Below are 16,687 nucleotides of genomic sequence, written 5' to 3'. Positions count from 1 at the left end.
GCCGTGGCTTGACCCGTACCCCTCCCATGGACCACAGCCTTGTGTACCTCAGCGTCCACAGTGTGGCCGCAAAGCTCTGCGACCACAATGTGGTCGCAAGGGTCTGCGTCCACAGTGTGGACGCAGTCGCGTCCACAGTGTGGATGCAGAGGTCTGCATCCACAATATGGTCGTAGCCTTCACAGTGAGGGCACAACCTCCACTCCCGTGATGGGACGTGGGCCCCACGAGTTTCCTTTTTTATATTAAATAAAAAAAACTATATCGCAGTTTATTAATTTTAGTTTATTTTAAAAAATTAATATTTTTTAATTAAAAAGTTTTAAATTGTATTTTTTTAATTATTAATTATTAATTAGTATATATATATATATATATATATATATATATATATATATATATATATATAAAGTAATATTTAATTTGTATTTCTTTTTGTAAATATATATCTTTGTAAGGGTATTACCTAATTTTGAAAAGGTTAAATTAGGTAGTTTAGTTTGAGGGAAATATAAATGTTTTCTTTTGTTTTGTTATGTGGAAAGAATGGAAATGATGTTTTATTTTGAAAAATAAATATCATATTTTAGTTGATTAATGTTTATTTAATTTTATCTTTGTATGTTTTGCATATAATGATAATTATATTGATGTGATTTGGTCTGAAAACTCATGATGAAGTATTTATATTATTTTATGATGAAAAATGAATTATAGTGAGTTAGTAAACCATGAGCGACATGTACCTAGGCAAGGTAGACAAATCGCAATCAAATTAGATCTTTAGAATACTGGATCGATTGTAATGTTTAAACGATATGGAGGAAGATTGTCATTTTCGATATATGTCTATGCATGTTGATTTTCTTTATTCACATTTGATTAAGAAATGGCAAGTCCTTGTTTGTGATTGGTGGATATTGTCCTATGTTTATTTTGGAATCTGCTTATGTCCTTGATCTCGAGTTTTGGACTGTTTTCATGTGATTGTTTGTATCTGGTCATGTCTATCTATGCGAGTTTTCTAGTATTGTAATGTTTAAACGATATGGAGGAAGATTATCATTTTCAATATATGTCTATGCATGTTAATTTTGTGTATTCGCATTTGATTAAGAAATGGCAAGTCCTTGTTTGTGATTGGTGGATATTGTCCTATGTTTATTTTGGAATCTTCTTATGTCCTTGATATCGAGTTTTGGATTGTTTTCATGTGATTGTTTGTATTTGGTCATGTTTGTCTATGCGAGTATTGGGTGTCGTTATGTGTTTGACTATAGTTGGTCGTGTCTCTAGTCAGAGAACCGTCAGTCAGTGCACCTAATATGAAGACTTGTTTGGCCAAGTGGGTATTCCTACCGTATTGAACTTTGTATACTTGTCCTGGTGTATTCCTTGGTTTAGGAGTTCGTATGATTATGGTCTAGTGTCATATGGGAAAGTGGTTGCAGGGTAACCCATCGAAAGTGTGTCTAAATAAGTGATAACTTAATAGCATATTAGAGAGTTTAGTTATTGAAAACACTAAGAAGATGATTGTGCCTCACGCATGGGATGAGTGCTAGTACAGACTCGAAATGCAGTGAGAAGGCCTGAAATGGCAAACAAACAACCTTGTCTTCACGAAAGGATGTGTTGGGTCCACATGAGACTTGGATGGGTTGGAGGTTCGGGAAAGGTTGCCAAGGTAACCCAGTAGATGGGGTCGAAACCTATGGAGGCCTTCCAGGGTAGCCATACCAAGTTATGTGATGACACTTGTCCCTTATGTTTGCTAGCGTACAATTTGTGTTGTCTTTGCTAGGAGCATTGTTGTGGAGTCATATCTAGTTGTTTAGGCCTTGTGAGAACCTATTATTCATGTTATACCATGGGTTTCTTATGATGGGTTGCGAGGACTTAGTTTTGCGGGTGCTCCAGTTGATCTTTTGTAATTGCTTCTTATCATGTTCAATTGGATCCTTTTCCTTTCTTTGGGATCATCCCTGTATCTATTGGACCAATGTGGCTGTATGTATTATTGGTTTATGTGTGCCTTGATGGCAGGATGTAAATGATGTGAACCTTATTATTATTCACCCTATTATTATTAGAGGGGTCTTGCAGTTGAGCAGACCCGAAGATGTAGCCCACTAGGGGTGAACTCCGATATAAATTTGGTGTTATGTGGTGTTTGTGTTCTTCTGTTTCCTTTTTATTTAGCATGTATGTATGGCATTATGGTTAAAATGTATAATGTGGATTAGATGATGTTAATCTTAAGTGCATGTGTGTAGTTATCTTATTAAATGCAGTATTATGGATCATGAAGAATGTAGATTTGAATAATGGAATGTATTCATTAGTTGTTAATGCAATTAAAGTATGGATGGAAATTAGATGCATGGCATATGTTTTAATGTAACATTGGACGTTATGTATGCTTAAAATTGTAATGGATGAACTTCTCATGTTATCTATAATTTTAATTTACCGAATGAATTTATCCTTGTTTAAAGTATTATCATGTCATTAAGTTAATCAACTTAATTGGATTTATTAACGTGAGTTGAGTTAAGTGTTGAATCAAGCAATCACATTGGGAAACTCTTTAGGTGTTATTTAAGTCTTCTGTTGTGTAATTATGAGCTTAATGTTAACTCAATTATCTCATTATTTTGTTTTAAGTTTATAAAAATATATATATTTGCACTCTATTCTTTTGTTTTAGCTTTATCCCTTCGGGGTTTCCTGGCAAGGCATTACAACCTACTTCCCTTAATCATGATCCTAGGCCTTAGGATAAACATACACATCAAGAACAGGGACAAACGCTCTCAATGCAACATCACCCGAATAACCAAGGTCTCCATTACAAGATAATCAACAATGAATGTAAATCAATACCATTACCACATCATACATCCATATAACAACCAATAGTCACAATACCAAGTGTAATCCAATGAGCCCCAATATCATAGCAAGGCATAACATATCTTGCTTAACATGCCAAAAAGCGTAAGTCACTTTTTAATCCAAAATTATCAATATAAATCAATAAACAAATTCCCAGAATCATCTCAGGTACTCAAGGGTAACAGACACAGCCTCTGGATAGACAAAAGATCAAACTGAAATCCAGAAATTTGATTGAGAAAACCCAAAATGACCAAAATATAGAAAACAAGAAGAATGGTGCATTTGACCGATCTTGTAGTGTTTTTAATGAGTTCTAGACAACGCCTTTAACACCCAAAATGACACATCTAAAATATTATGCAATGCATCTGACTGATGAAACAACACATTCAACCTATTAACTGGCGCATATAACACAAACTATGGCGCTTATGACCTAAACAGTGGCACATTCAAAGCAAAGACTAAAAACTTAGAAAAATAAAAGTAAAGACTGCGATTAAGTCCTAAAAATTACTAAGGTACTCCAGTCTACTCTGAAATCAACTAGATAAAGACGCAAAGGTAAATACAACATAAATAATTAGCAAAAAAATATTAAATAGATCCAAAGCATAAGATCATTCCTCAATAAAGCTACAAAAAGGACTCCCCACAGAACTAAATGAAAACCATTCACAAAGATCAATACAGAAGCCATTCACGACAACATATCCACATAAATACAATAGTTTCCCCCAATGTCATAATGATTATAAAACTATATAACAATATCAAATCTTCCCATTCCTGCAAATAATCTTTCTCAAACAATCTTTCCAGAAAACAAATGAGAAGATGAGAAAAATCTCCAACCTGGAATAACGAAGGTGTGCAAAATAAAATCTGAAGAAGAGCAATCCAAATCACGGACCAACCAAGCCAAATCCAAGCTCCAAGCAAGCAAATTCCAAATCACAGAAAATTCATCCGGCAACCAACCTCACAGCAATCCCAAAAACTCAATAAATAGATAATTAAACCAAAAACTATAGAAATATGTCAACCAATCAAAATAATATATTAAAATATATTTCATGCCAACCCTCTCAAAAACCAAGGTAAAATATATAAAATATATTTTAAATAACTTACCCCATTATCTCGACCAATAGCACACTAGGGTAGGTAAAGTAAATATAATATTTAATTGCCCCCAATAGATAAAAGGGAAATAATTATACAAACAACCAATAATAAATTAAACCATGGGCACAATTAAATATAAAAGCCCAATAATAAAATAACCAAGGGTAATATAAATAAATACTCCAAATTAATATAAAAGCTCCTCAACTATATAAATGGATAATAATTGGACAAAGACTCAATTAATAAAATAATTAAACAATAAATAATAAATATCCAATAAACACTTAAATTCATAAATAATTATTAATAAATCACCCAATAATTAATTGAATATCAAACTATACTTTAATTTAATTTATTTAAACTATATGAATGAATTATTGACTAAGTAACCGAATACTCACAACACTACATGGTAACCCTTCATTAGGTCAACATCGCCACACAAGACTCTAACCACTGACTCAAGCCAAGACGTATAAACTGACAAGGATGACAAATTAAGCCTAGAGTGTGTAGAAGGAACTCGTGCCATCTCCAATCAACTTGCCATTGAGATAAAGACACGCTCAGACCCATGAAGTCAGGTGGAGTCGATATCTAGTACTTACAAACCTGCCATCACCAATACATATACAATAACATATATCATAAAATAAACAAACAAGTGAAGGGGAATCTCAATGTTATATCATGCTCATGATGAGTGGTATGACATCGTCCCTTTCACAAATGCAGTAGAAGACAGACACGACAACCAAGCACTATCATAATCATCATTGTATCCAATATAATCATGAAATAGGGTTAGTACATCATAAGATACCACCAATTCACCATAAACAGATATAAACCACACATATAAAATGAGTACATATAGATCATCAAATAAGAGTCCATCATCATAATAATCCACAAATATCATCATCCACATGAAATCATAATGTCAACTGCAAATATGATATGTCTATCATCAATAATGAAGAATCCAAATCATAAATAAATCCATAAACATCTATCAAAAACATCGCAAGATAGTCTAAGCTATATCAATATAGTTTATCAAAGCACAAAAAGGGAAGATAAATCAAGGAAGGGCATTACACCTTTGAAACAAAGACAAGCAACTCTCATAGAATTTTTTTGGTCAGCATCAAACATTGCCAGGACAATTCATTATGTAGAAAAGAATGATGTGTTGACAAAGTCGATTGCAAGAAAATGAAATATCCCACTAACCAATTGTTGGGATTACATCCACTAGCAAGAAAGGGTCTCATCAATTGTGTTGACTGAAGATGAAGAGGCACTTATCGTGGAATGGTGCAAAGAGATGGTTGTAGTTGGCCATGGCCTTGAAATAGTTTTTTTAAACAATATTTTTGAAGTACTTCAGATATTGTGTTGGAAGACATTAAATATGGATTTTATAATAAAAAGTTCAAAATTTAGAATTATAGAGCATCTTCCCAATTTGATGGTTGTGACACAAACACTAAATACCTTCATTGAGTTGCTTAGGATTGAGATCTTGGTAAATTTGATAATGATGATATAAAATAAGGGTGTAAAAGTTCTAAGAGGAGTTATATTATTTTGAGATGAATGAACATGAACTTTGGGGCATTATATATTTCCATGGCTCATGTTTTTTATGAGGTTTTAGATCTTGATATTACCTAGCTTCTAAATTTCTATATATTGGAGGCATGAGATAGTGGATTGTAGGCTTTTTTTCCAAGTACATTTATGCTATAAATTTACTATTAGAGGTATACTTGGTTGCATTGATGTATGTTCCTTTGAGATTAATACATGCTTGGATATCTTTGGTGGTGGATTTTTTCCTATAAGAGTTTTTTCAAGTAATATAGTGTTATGGTTTATATTTGTTATGTTTACTTATTCATTGGTTCATTAATTTTATTGGCTTAATCAAATGATTTATTAGATCCAACCTTTATTGTGTTAATATTATCATTGTGTCATTTATTGTGTTAATCAATATTTGGTGTCATAACTATGATATGATTTAGAAGGGAATGTCTTTCTTGTAGTGTGATGAGATTTTTGGTTGTAGTGGAAGCATTATTTTGGTGGTTTTGTGGATTATAGTGTAGTTAGAGAAGACATGAAAAGAAAAAAATGATCAAGGATTGTGAATTTCAATGTATTTGTATTCAAGCTATGGAAACTAAAAATGGAGGATCTCTTGAAAGAAATAGATAAATTGAGAACTATAGTGTCATTTTAAAGGATTTTTACCTTTGATAAAAAGGATAGTCGAGTAGAATAATAAATTATTAATATTATGTGTTTAGTCAACAATCAACAATGTATACCAATCTGAACACAACACATATTAAAGTAATGGAATAGTATTTATATACAAGATTATGTGAGAAACCTTCATGAGAGAAAAATCCACCACCAAAATATGTTCACAATTGTCTTATTCAAAATTAATAAAATTAATAGTGATTCAATATAATAAGGTTTTTGGGAAACCTTCCATGGACTCTTAATCTGTAACATGCCCTTATTGCACAATCTATGAAGTGTTTACACATTAATAATGCATACAAATCTCTTATGTGTTTATTACAATGAGTCGATTACCTTGGTCCACTCACATAAACTATTATATATAGAAATAGTCATGAGAATACCATCCATCCAACTACATAACTAACTCATGGAATACCAAAAATTCATGTGACCATATTCTATATATTCGTGACATTAACATATCACACACTATGAAACCATGATACATCCTTTACACTATCAATATTAGTATGTTTCTTGTATAACCACCACTACCATCTTCTCACTTTAGATAGAACATGAAACATAACTTCGCTCCAAATTGTTTGTGGTACCTTGCGTCATCTTCTATTACATTATCTAACCCTTAAATCAATGTTGACATATTCACCCAAATTATCATAAGTGCACTTGCATTATTGGTCATGCTTTGAACAAAAAACAATAAAAAAATATTACATATTAAGACCAAGAAAAAATCATGCACATGGTTGTACACTTGGTCAACAAAGGCACACTCAATAAGTTTTTACATTAAAAAATTGTGACTTCCCATCCATTTTGAATAATTAATAGAACCCCACAAATGCCCTAAACCCATATATAAATAAATTAAAAGAACTTACTATCTCATACCTCAAAATAGATATTATTACTTTAATATAAAATACAATTCCATCCATTTAATCTAATCTATTAGAATATCCCTTCCAACTATTTTTTATTTTTTATTTTTGCTTGGTAATGGATCGAAGCCGAATCACTTTTGACTAGAGCTATGAACCAATGAGACCAAACACCCTTATATCTCCTTGTGCCATCTTGTCTTCCACGCCCAGGCATCACCTTATCTCTCCACTGCCTGTGTGTGAGACACATGAGGCTCGAACGTACTCGAACCCAAGACCTCCCATGTAGAAGACTTGCAGCTAACCGCTAGGTTGTGGGGTCATCCTTGACTTCCAGCGATTTTTTATATTTATGTATTGTATTGAATTCATATAAGAAATGTTATAGACGTTTCAAAGAAAAAGTCTAATCAAATCTATATGACATCACATGTAGTTCCATTTGCTGCCTAACCCAATATCATATTAGGCATGCTCTAACTGCTTATGTCAAATCCATAGAACATAATAATATTTCCCTTGACCCCTTCAAACATGCCAAAGAAGATTTCATTCCAACTACTTATAGTGTAGTGTCAAAGCCCTTCATAGGCCTTTCAATGGAAAAAATATAGTGTACTTTCTACATATTTCTTAATCGTAGTAGGTGGGCGTTGTGTGGGCTTGGCGGTGGAGGAAATGGTCGGTCAATGCCTGCAACAAATAATTGACACCTTCCCTGGAGAATACAAGTGGGTGTTAAACAATAGAAAACGCAGATCCGTTTTATCTGTTCCATCCATAAAAGGTCAATTTCTCACCGCTCATGCCAAACGACCACGGAAAACCGTCTCCTAAAATAATCACAAGAAATTTGTGGAGCAAGACACAGCATTTCAAACATCAGAAAAAGTTTAGCAGGTGTTATGGAGGGGCTGATTCCGCTGGTGTACAGGGCGCTCAGGCGCCACAGCAGCCGCCGAAATTATGAGAGCCTGCGAGCGGGTGAAGGGATTTTGGAAAGCCACGGTCATGTGAATTGCTTTGCGGGCTTTTCTGTGGAGAATCGTGAAGGAAATGGGAAAGGTAGATTTAGGAAGGGGAAGAGTCTCTGTTTGCGCATGCAGGATTTTGGTGAAGAGAAGTTTGGGGGTGAGAAGGAACAAGTGCAACACAGTAATGAGATTGTGAACAGGAAAAGAGAAAGATTGCGCACAAAGAGCTTTGCCTTGTGATGGAATTCATGTGAAGCTGTTTTTTCTGGCTTTCGGGTTTTTCGATGGTGTTGCCCCCTGTAAATATTGTATGTTCATTTATTAATAGGTAGGTCACAAGTTCAAATCTTATAGAAGTAAAGTATCTATGTTTTATCTGCAGGAGGTAGTCATAAAAGCAAAGTATATATGCTTTATCTGTAGCGGGGTAGTTTCATATGACTATAAGCCATCTGTAAACTCATAAACAGCTCTGGATTATAGAAAATTATTTCCCTTTTTTCTTCTTTTTATTCATGTTTGGGCTGATTCTTTTGCCATAAAGATACTTCCAATGTTTTTGGTGTTTTGTTTAGTGGGTTTACCTTTCAATTTGTAAGCCTTGAGCAAAGGATTTGGGGCAATTAAAAGTGGGATTTGAGAAGTTAGTAATGATATTTTTTCATCTGTGTTGGGGATTTACTAATATTTGTACTATGAATTTTAAATGTAATCTTTCGATTTTCCCAATTACTTATTTTGGAGACATGATATCATAAATTTTGTACACAAGTACAAGATTTGGTTATCAGATGCATGTTTGGTGATCATAGTTTGCATTAAATGTGTACAATGGATGAATGTAATAGCTATCATGTTATTTGTTCATATTTATTTGTTGTCTTCGGCAATTGGATATCAGAATTAATTCTTGGTATTTTGATCTTAGATGGTGTTGAATAGCTTAAAGTATCAGGAAAGTGGAAGCATAAACCTAGAAAATTATATTGCAGTACAAATTAGTTGCAAAGAAATAACGAAGAGAATGAAATGGAATAACACAATAACACATAAGACACTAATTTACGCGGTAAAATCTTGACAAAACACTAAGAAAGCATCCATGAGGCAAGATATCGGTATTCTTATTGTTCGGAGAAAACAATTACAATCCACACTAGTCCTATTTTGATTGCTCTTGCAATTTACAATAACAATTGTTCTTGCAATCTACAATTCACAACAAATACTACACTATCACCCGAAATTCATCACCCGATACCACACTATCATAATCTTAATGGGTGAAAATTGCATATTTAGGTGATGTACAATAATTGATCAATTATTTAAATAAAAACAAGATAAAGAAAGATACCAAAGTTTTAATAGGATTTCAACATCTATCCATTACCTACCACCAAAGAGAATTTCAACATTTTGTCTTACAAATAAAATATTACGGGGACATCATTATTCATTCAAAAGAGAGGTAGGAAGTATTCATTGCAATGGAACAATTTAAGGAGTGTCAATGTCATATATTTTAGGTCCTTTTTAATTTGTTTTCATTCTCACCACTATATATTGATTGCGAGTGTGTTGAATAATTCATTTGCTTTTATAGTGTCTACACAAAATATTGCCTAGGTGCTTCGAGAAGTAATTATATGAAAGTGAAAAGTATTATTATGGAAAGATGTTTTATAATGGCAATAGGTTAATTGTGTATGTGGAAATAAAATATTGTTTTCAAAAAACTTAATTTATAATATATAAAATAAAATAAATATCTAATAAATTATTTTTTATTTAATCAAAAGTTTATTATTATTTTTTAAATATTTTTAAAATATGTATTACTTTATGTAGATGAGATTATTAAATAAATAATATATATAGGTATTTATTATTTACAAAATAAAAATAAGGTATATAATAAAAAATAAAATAAAAAAGTTACATATAAAAGTAAAATATTTGATTAAGTAAAATAAAATTAAAGCACTTAAATAAATAAAATACTTGTTAACTAAAAATTAATATTTATGTATTCATATATATGTAGTAAATAAAATTGTTTTAAATTATTGAAAGTGTTGAAAATAATAATGATGATTTGTCTTTTATGAAATAATGTTGAGAATTAATGTCAATTTCGATGATGATTATGATAATATGACTGAAACTATTGAGAATAATAATGATGATTTTTTTTATATTTTCAAAAGTGCTAAATTTAGCTCTTAGTGGCAAACATTGTGATCCATCATTTGAGCATGGTCAATGTTTGGCACTAGAGATAACTCTATCTATTGTACTACTCATATGTCCATTAGCATCTTATCCACCATCTCTATATAATGATGAGCAAGATTGAGAGGTAGATGGTTTGCTAGAATATCTCGCTTGTGCAATAGATGCTTTGTTTTGTGTGTTTCCTTGCATGCAATGTGATTTCACATGATGTATTACTTGGCATGTTTTTTTTTTGTTAGGGTCTCTTTTGATGACCCTTGAGGCTTTGTTGGCACAAGGATACAAAGAGATCAAAGCTATTGTAAAATCTATTTATTTGTATCTTCATTCTTCTATATGTCATCTACATGTGTCATAAATGTGCTTTTGTATTATCTTTTGGAGATGATACAATATATTGAGGCTTTTTGGTCTCTTCCATGTTAGCCCAAAAATACCCATTTTTTTAATCTTATGTGCTCTTCTTCCATTGTTCTTATAGTTCCACTACATTTTGGGGATGAGTTTAATTCAAAATAATCATGTATTGATATACACGATTTATCTAATGCGCATATTGACCCCAGATTGTGGATCTCTTATGTTCTCTTGCTTGTTCTTGTGAAATTTCACCTTTGATTTGTCTGTGTTTGGCGGCATTTACTATTGTAACCTGCTTCTCTTTTGGATGTATGTATGGTAGTTTAAAGAAATATCTTCCATCCTATTATCATATGCAATCACTTTAACGTGGGGGCATACACACTAATATATATTTCACTTTGTGCACATACCATAAGATTGCTTTGTACACTTTGATCACACACTGGATGATTTTCTTAGTGCCATTGCAACACCTATTTTGTAGTCTCATATCTAAGAAAATTCTTGGTGCCACTGCAACACCCATCTTGCAATCTCATTTCTAGATAACCTTGCAAATAGAGGTTTTGTAAAACAACTTGCATGAAACTCACCTAGCATAACACAACTTGCTAGACTTGTGTGAGACCTTCACCTTAGCATGAGTCACATACCATTATACAACTTGCAAAACGTATATGTGATTCCCTTCTTTCAACATGGCTCCTAGTATGTATTCAAGGATTTTTAGTAGTCGTAGAGGTTATGTTTTGGGTTTTATGGCTCATATTAAGTTCCCATGGATCTTACTAGTCCCTAGACTCTATAACCATTTTTTTTCTTGCATGATCCATGTGTGTTGACCTATGCTAATCATATTGCTCTTTTTATCTTGATATTTTAGATTGATAAGATCCTAAGTCTTGGGAGCTACGACCTTCCTAAGATTGGTGTTATCTTATATCTTTAATATCGCGAGGAAAGTACTTCTTTGATATTCTATACTTTACTAAGAGTATGAACATACTCCTACTAAAGTGGGGGCTATATGTACAGTCGTAAATTGTATCCCGTTACAATTTCACACCCATTTTATGCTCACTTTGTTGGTTGTACCTCATGCCCTTGATTCATGCCTGATTTTGCTTAGCTTCATGGCCATTTTTGGAAGCTCAATGCAATCCCATATTGAGATACCTTTTGTATTCACCTAAAGTACTGGGATTAGGGCACCTAACACCCATGTTTAGCCATTTTGGCCCCAACTTTAAAATCATAATGGTCAACTTTGCAAGTAGTGGGAAAGTGCTCCCCAACGACAACCTTCTTCAAAAATCAAACTCAAAAAGGTGTAATTTGTGTATAAATATAACTCCATCTCTTACTTGAGTATACATCTTGAAATCATCTCTTCACATTAAGCATCTTCAAGGCAATCGAGGAAAAGTCTACAATCAAGCATTCAAGTTCAACAATCATGATCAAATTATGTGTTCCTCCATGATGAAGGAATGCATTAACATCCATCAAAGAACATCAAGCTTTGTGTAAGGCTTCAAAGAAAGGGGTTTTAAATCAAAGGTATCATTTATCATTTCAAGCATTTTCTTTTTAAGGTTTTAAGCCTCTAGCCTACTAGAGGCAAGTTCTCTTTCATTCAAAATTATTGTAGTGAAGGTGGAAACACCAACACGAGGTTTGTCTTAGGCAAACTACTATACAAGACAATATTTTTTACCTCTTCTATATGTACAGGTTATAGATTTGACAATTGAAAGTTATAAAATTATGTAGAACAGATTAAGACACATAGTCCTATACTTTGAATAGATGAAAACACCTAGACTATACCACTTATCTCACTTAACCAATACTTTTAGGTGAAATTTTAGATGGAAATATTTATAGTGCATCTTGATCTTCAATCTAAAGCCTAAACTGACAAAGACACCTTCACGTCTACGGTACCTATCTCCATAGATCAACACTTTCAACTCCAAATTTCAGTCATAGGTTTGTCTCTACATCTCATTTCCAAATATGTACTTGTGTTCTTGCTTCTAGTTTTGTATTGCTTGTTCATGCTAAATCTTGTCAATTTTGCATCACTTTATCTAGCCTTTTGCATTTTCGCATCATAATCATATCCAACTATATCAAATTAAAAAGGGGAATAATTAATCAAAGTGTTCGATTCTCCTAGAGGACTGAAGATGGATCTAATGAATAAGTTTCTAGTTTTCATTTATAGGCAAAGATCTCCATTTTTCAAACATTTCACATGGGAAAATTGGGATTTAGTATAATGTGGAAGAGAAAAGCACCCAAAATTAATCCATGAACCTCCCTTTTTGGCTTAATTATGGAACTCAAAATTCACACTAAAGAAACAAAATAATCAATATTTTTAAGTGGGAACTATTAATTAAGTGATCAAAAAGAGCAATATAATAATTGACTTGGATGCATATACCAAAAAGAGCGCAAAGCAATTCATGATTATGTGATAAAATAAAACCTATCTAGCTTACTTAATTTAGTATCTCCTCCTACTCTAGAGATAGTTTGACCGTGTAAACCTATTACTAGCATGACTAGAGAATTTGGCATGAATAGGATCAACAAAATTAAGAAATTATGATAGTACAACCAATTTCAAACTCCTCATGGATGAGTTCAATGTGATTCAACTAGATGCGATCCTTATAATGTTGCACCATTTTGAAATCTCCACCTAGAATCCAATCAACATTGGGAATATTTTTAAACATTCAACCCTAAAGGGAAAATATGTTATTTGGTATTGTTAGAAGTATAGATAGAAAACAATCCAACAGGTTGTTCACTAATAAAATTAAGGTCACCCAAACACAACTATGTGAAGGGTCCTTCACTTATCAATGACATATTTTGAAATCCATAGATGAATTTATATAACAAGTCCCTGCCTACTATCTTTATGAGAAGTATGTAGAGAAACATCATTTTTCCAAAAATTATGTAGAAACCCATCAAGGAAGATACTACATAGTTTAACTTAGCAGTATAAAAAGATAGGTTAACATGGCTTCTTTGACTCTAATTTTTTTATGACTTGGAGAGAAATAACTTATACATTCCAATAAAGCATTTTACAATTCATGATGAAGAAGAGATAATAATGTCATCATCGTGAAGAAATGCATCAAAATGATTGAAAAGTTAAAATAGTTCTACTCGTTATTCTTTTGATCGTTAGAGGAAATTAAATTATACTTTGATGTTTTGCAAAAAATCTATGGAGGGGAAGCAGAGGCCCGAATAAGAGATTCTAGAGAAGAGTGGGAAGAGGAATATCATTCATAGGTTGGTGAATGAAGGTTAGAATGAGATTGGGAAATAGAGGGTTCCTACCTCTTCTTAATCATTCCCCAATCATCAAACATAATAGCATCCTTGTAAGAAGGGGGAGCTATGGGAACTAAATTTGTGTCAAATTTATAAGTAGAGGAATGAGGAGTGGGTTTAGAATGTACAAGAGGGAAAAAGGTGTCCTTATAGGAAGAGGGAAATTGAAGGAGGATTAAATAGAATGGTTGATAGTTGTAAAAGGGGAAGGAAGCTTGGAAAATCTTTTTGCCTAGTAGGACAATCACATATCAAATATCCTTTTCTGTAGAAGAAATTTGCATTAGGTTTTCTAAAATAAACTATTTTTTGTTCCAATTCAAAATTAAAACTAATGAATTTAATGCTCTTTAGAAAAGGTTTGTTCAAGTTAAATTTCACACAAAGTCTAGTTGAACTCTTAGGTTAGAAAATTTATCCAAATGAAGCTTATACCAAATTATTCAACAAATTAGAGTAAAAATATCTTTTAGAAATGGTTGAAAAGCCAACTTTGAATGGGACAGTTCTACCCATAGAGGGTATTGAGAACAAGAAGGATCTTTAGGGTGAAACTCAAAGTTACAAGCCCAAATGTAACAAAATTGTTCGTAGATAACCCTCATGCCATACTATAATACTACTTGGGCATGATCAATAGACTTAAACATAAACTAGACAATATTTCCCTAATCCTCTTTTGCTTTCAATTGCTCAACCCTTATTTAGCCAAATTTCATTTAGCCTATTTATAAAATTATGTTTCTATAGGAATTCATCTTGAAAAAGTAGAATATCAATTCAAATTTGGCATTCAAGAAATGATTACCATAACAACATTAGCAAGTTATAATTATTCAATTTTACTTTGTTCATTGTTGGGTGGTTCTTCAATGATTTTTTACCATTCTCTCTGTCTCTAATTTATAGTGGACAACTTCCTTTGTTTAACTACCGTTCTTCCAAAATCTCCTAATTTGTTTCCTAGCTTTCTAATTCTTCCTTTGTCCAATATTCCTTCCTCATGGTGTAGTCACAGTTACGAGGGACCTCAATGATATCAATCTGGATTGTGCAACAAGAGTAAACACAATGAAAGCAAGATAAGATGATGGAGGCAATGCAAAACTGAATGAATTAGATTATGAAAAACTGATTACAAATAAATGGTATCATCTGGGCTACAAGATTCGGCTCACTAGCATGCTACATACATGCTCCATTACATAATTGGTCAACTCCAGATCTGGGTAAGTGCACAAAGATGGTGGTAAAAAAGGGGGGTATAAGTGGACATTTCTTTTTTCTGAAATCAGGTGAACCTAAACTTGGAGGCAAAATTTGAAATTCATCCACTCAAGATATGAAGATAATCAAAGAACAAATATTGTAGTACTCTGAATCGAGTTTCCAAACTACTAAACTTTTTCAAAATTGGATAAGATTAAGGGGATCAAATCCTTCACGCACGAAAACCAGACCTTGATTTTTTCTGAAAAACATAACATAGTGTCTGACGTGCGCATCAAAAAAGTCAGTTAGATTTAGTATTTTGACAAATCCTTTGGCAGAAAGATAGTTAAGAGTGAGCATTAGAAGATGTGTATTTTTTTGTAATTTTTTGTTGCGTATTTTTTTTTTAATGATTTTTCCAATTGAGCACATCCTGAAAATTAGGTACATGTTCGTGCGCGAAGCATAAGTTGCACTAAACAAATAGAAAATACAATTTTTTTTTAAATTGTAAAGAATCAAGTGCATTACAATAATATATAAAGTTTTTTAAATTTGGATAAGTATATCAAAAGTTATTAAAAAAATGGTGCACCTATGTCTGTGAGAACTATGGAGACACTTGTAAAAGAAATTCAATAATAATATGTTACTGTTGTTCAAATTTTTTAAAAATTATATGGTTAGAAAGCTCAGAAGATGGGTGAAAATGTGGTGGCAATTTTAGAAATACCCACTTGATCAAGTGTAAAACTGATGATGACAAAGTCGAGAAACCAAGTTGATAAAATAAAACACGTCAAAAAGGAGGGAAATGGAGGGAAATCAAACTTCCAAACCATAGTTTTGTCATCCAGACCTATTTCCAAGCCTAAACAGTCAAAAGCGCGTGCGGGGTTCTTATGGTGTAAGAAGCGCGTACGCTCTATCTTAACTATAAACAACACGTACGGGCTATGATTGTTTAAATTTTGGGAGTGTGTATAATATGATATTGTATATATAATATGTGTATATACATATAATATATAATATTTATATATATATATATATATGTGTATATAATAATATATAATAAATTAAGCATATATATACACACATATAAGTGTATTGTCTCCCCCTCTCAAGCACGTACAAGCTGCCTCTCTTTCTCTCCCTCTCACTCTCTCTTTCTCTATCTCTCTCTCCCTCCCTCTCCCTCTCTCCCCTCTATCTCCCTCTCCCTCTCCCTCTCTCTCTCTCTCCCTCTCCCTCTTCCCCTTCTCCCTTCCTCCATACCCCATCCCTCTCTCTCTTCTTCTCTTCCTCCCTCCCTCCATACCCCAC

This window comes from Cryptomeria japonica, chromosome 6 (genome assembly GCF_030272615.1).
Source record: "Cryptomeria japonica chromosome 6, Sugi_1.0, whole genome shotgun sequence".
In the NCBI taxonomy this organism is placed as follows: Eukaryota; Viridiplantae; Streptophyta; class Pinopsida; order Cupressales; family Cupressaceae; genus Cryptomeria; species Cryptomeria japonica.
The sequence above is the reverse complement of the archived record's forward strand: the minus strand, read 5'-3'. Positions refer to the sequence as shown.